General features: G+C 43.1%; 1 pseudogene; it reads left to right on the top strand.

Annotated features, from left to right (window-relative positions):
- The first annotated feature begins 509 nt into the window (after positions 1-509).
- LOC141095878 (DCN1-like protein 4 pseudogene) lies at positions 510-1108 on the top strand (annotated as a pseudogene).
- Positions 1109-3995: the final 2887 nt, after the last annotated feature.

Genomic DNA, 3995 nt, shown 5'->3' with positions numbered 1-3995 from the left:
GAAGCAGAGTGCCAGCGCTGCACTCCACTCTCCTACAGATTCTATCACCATCGATCCAGGACACCTTCAGAAGGCAGCTGTGTAAGAAGATGTAGTAACTGCAGCGTTGCCTGCTGATGACATCCTGCTCTAGCAGAGGTGATAGGCATAGCAGGAAAGTGAGTGCAGCCCTCAAACGAAACGTCACAGGAAGTGAAGCAAAAAAAAAAAACAAATTTAAGGATTACACAAATTGGCAAAAGTGTAGGGTATTGTACTGTGTAATAATGCTAATTGCAAAAGTGGTTTAGGTGCAAAGTTAGATATTTGGAAAGGACATTTTAAATATGGGACCACTCCTTTAAGCCTCTGGATAATTATATAGGGGTATATATTGTACACTGACACCCTAGATATATCTCTCAGTTTATTTTATTGCATAAAAAAGCATAGCAAATTTAGTTCTAATTGTAAAAATTAAAGGCATACTGATATATCAACCTTTTGGAGTAGCTGAAGCGGACGGACAGGGCTGTTAGTGCCTGTCTATCTGCGTCACACGAAAATGCACTTGGATGCTGTCAATTTTCAACTGAACTCTCATCTATCAACATTGGCAAATATTCACAAGATATACCACACACTCAAACGGCTGAATTTGACAGAAGACGTGGGTCAAGACGATCACCAGACAAGGAGTCTGTGTTCCTGCAGCACCTCAGACTGTTTTACTAAGACAATGCCCCCACGAAAAAAGAGAAGACCCACTGCTGGTGATGACCTGTTGGCTACGAAAAGTAGACACGACGGAATGTATAAGAAATACGACCCTTCCAGAATAAGAGTGGAGGATGAAGTGTTTTCCAGCAAGAGGTGCCTAGAATGGTTTTATGAATATGCGGGAACTGATGATATAGTAGGTCCTGAAGGCATGGAGAAGTTCTGTGAAGATAGCTGTGTAGAACCTGAAAATGTAGTGATGCTTATTTTAGCCTGGAAATTGGATGCACAGAATATGGACTACTTTACATTACAAGAATGGTTGAAAGGAATGACTTCCCTACAATGTGACGCCACTGAGAAACTTTGGAACACTTTTGATATATCAACCTACCAACAGTCAAATTAAATATTTGTCTTTTGCATGAAGCTCTCTCTATACATTGTGTAGCTTCCAGGCAGAAAGTAATGTGAACAGAGCTTCTTCCTACTCAAATAAATTACAGAAACGTTCCCTTGACTCTATGTTACCCTTATACAAAGTATACCCGAGGAAAGGCCAAGGACCATTTAGAGAGATGGCAGATGCCAACTCTGACATATGGATCCAAGGTCAAATGCGAAACCTTAAGAGTAAATAGCCAATGAATCTGACTGTAATCTGACTGTAAAGGAGGTGTCACACATAGCGATATCGCTAGCAATATTGCTAAAGCGTCACCGATTTTGTGATGCAGCAGTGATATTGCTAGCGATATCGCTATGTGTGACACTTACCTCTGACCGGCTCCCCCGCTGGCTATTGCTGATCGCGTGAGAACGTCCTGGGCCGTTTCTCGGCGGCGGCTTCCTGCTGGGCTTCCTGCTGGCGCCGACGAGCGATGCGTGGACGCGGCGAGAGGGCGTCTTCATTGCCACATCTGACAGGTAAGTAACGACCGCCGACTGCTGCTGCGTTGCTGGTGAGATTTGCCTGTTTGGCAGCTCACTAGCGACCATTTTGCGATGCACCAGAAATCCTGACCGGGTCGTATCGCTTTCGGGATCGCTGGTGCATCGCTAAATGTGACTGGACCCTAAGGGATGTCCAATTTGGTCAATTCTTTTTTGCCACAATGGGCTTGATGATGATGAGATGACCACTGCTGATACAATGCTGCAGTGAGTCTCCACTAAAGGGCCCATCTCCAGCGAGATCGCTGTGTGTGACATCCAGCAGTGATCGGCCCCCCCGCAGGGTATCGCTGATGGTGCTGGATCGTCCTGGCCCGTTTTTTCATCGCTGGTCTCCCGCTGGCCAGCACGCATGCATGTGGCAGCGGGAGCCAGCGATGAGCGACGCTGCACACTGGTTACCAACATAAACATCGGATTTCTGAGGGCTGCCGGGCCCTTAGAAACTCGATGTTTACCCTAGATACCAGCGTGCACTGCAGGCAGGGCGCGAGGTGGAGGTAGAGCGGCGCAGAGACCGGAGTAGCTCTGCTATCTGCTACTCCAGTCTGTCAGACCGGAGTAGCAGATAGCAGAGCTACGCCGGTCTGTCTGCGCCGCTCTGCCTCCACCTCCTGCCCTGCCTGCAGTGCACGCTGGTATCTAGGGTAAACATTGGGTTTCTAAGGGCCCGGCAGCCCTTAAAACCCGATGTTTAGATTGATAACAGCGTGCTCGCTGGTCCTGATCGCTGGAGGGGCTGTCTATGTGACAGCTCACCAGCGATCAGCTAACAATGTCCCAGCGATCCCATCCACGTCGGATCGTTGGTGGGATTGCTGGGACATCGTTATGTGTAATGGTACCCTAAGAAACAATGAGACTCCTAACCTGACGGATAAGAAACACATCTTCGGGAATCTATCTATCTATCTATCTATCTATCTATCTATCTATCTATCTATCATTGATCTACAGTATCCATTATCTATCTATCTATCTATCTATTAACTATCTATCCCATATCTATTATCTATCTATTATCTGTTATATATTTATATCTATCTCTCTCCCTTGTCTCCACATGATACACCCACTTCATATGCGGTAGTTCCCCTCTCATTACCACTGAAGGTGGACCTACACTCCAGCCACAGGAGGTAGAGATGAAGTTTGAACAATACTTTTTGTGAGACAATCCATTAAGAAAAATGTAAAAAAAACTTAGGTTCTTTTTGGCATATTATTATGATTAACCACTAGATGACTGGAGGATATTACCAAGTACATTTGTTGTCTCCTCTGTGCCTTTAAAATATGAACGGAAGGAAATAACGCAGTGGGTTTTTGTTGTTTTATCTCTAATTTATGGGATTTCCTTTATTGTAGGAATTCTAGGTTAGCCTCTGTCCTCATTGTGATATTACTGGAACTTGGTTTCATATGCCTAGTTACATTTAGTAACATACCCCTACCCTGTGTATCCAGGCAATTACTTCATCCAACAATAGAACAAATAAACGCGGGTGAAGCATTTAGACTTTGACCTGGTTGAGGATTTCTGATTACTTCACAGAAGACTCTGCTGAAAAATAAAAAAAGCTGCTTTGAGGCCATTCCCATTTTCCCATTCAGATATTTTTTCTTTGACATTTGAACAATGATGAAAGGGGAAAAGACAATGGATGCCTCCCGCGCTCACCTTCATCAGCTGCCCTTTCAGAAATTTCAAGTAATCCTAAAGATTGAATATAACTGAGTCTTAATTTCCTGTGCGAAGCTTCACCTTTTTTCAATATAGGATAATCATGTATATTTTACTATGATCAAACATGACCTAGTATTGGGATAATGGAGACATTTGTACCAAGGATACTAAATGAATTGTCATGTCCTGGTTGTATTTCATGTATACAAGAAATGATGAAAAGGATGTTAGGCAGAAGGTATTGATTGTGCTATAATTACCACCAGCTGTTACTATACGGCAGCTAATATAGAAATATGGCACCAAAGTGATCAATTATAGTGGCAGTAGGATCATCTTGTGCGGATCCCTGCTGTGTTTTCTATTACTTTTATGTTGGGAATATTGAAGAAGCTGACAAAGAAAAAATAGCTCTTTATAAAGATCTCCAGCTTGGATCTCAATTGATTTCCTCTAATAATCAAAATAGTTTGCAGAACACTGTACACTGCTGAGGATAGATTAGTCTCTGTATAATCCTCCTGGCTCCCATGGAAATGTTCAGAATTGACTTGGATCTGGAAGAAGCTGACATTTACTAACAAGTCAAGATAATTGTGTATATTCATAATTGATTAGTTTAGGTTACTTACATCAGTATCATCTAAAGATGAAC

Source organism: Dendrobates tinctorius, unplaced genomic scaffold, assembly GCF_039654945.1.
Source record: "Dendrobates tinctorius isolate UK_male_01 unplaced genomic scaffold, ASM3965494v1 ptg000070l, whole genome shotgun sequence".
In the NCBI taxonomy this organism is placed as follows: domain Eukaryota; kingdom Metazoa; phylum Chordata; class Amphibia; order Anura; family Dendrobatidae; genus Dendrobates; species Dendrobates tinctorius.
Note: the sequence above shows the minus strand (reverse complement) of the source record. Positions and strands in the feature narration are given on the sequence as shown.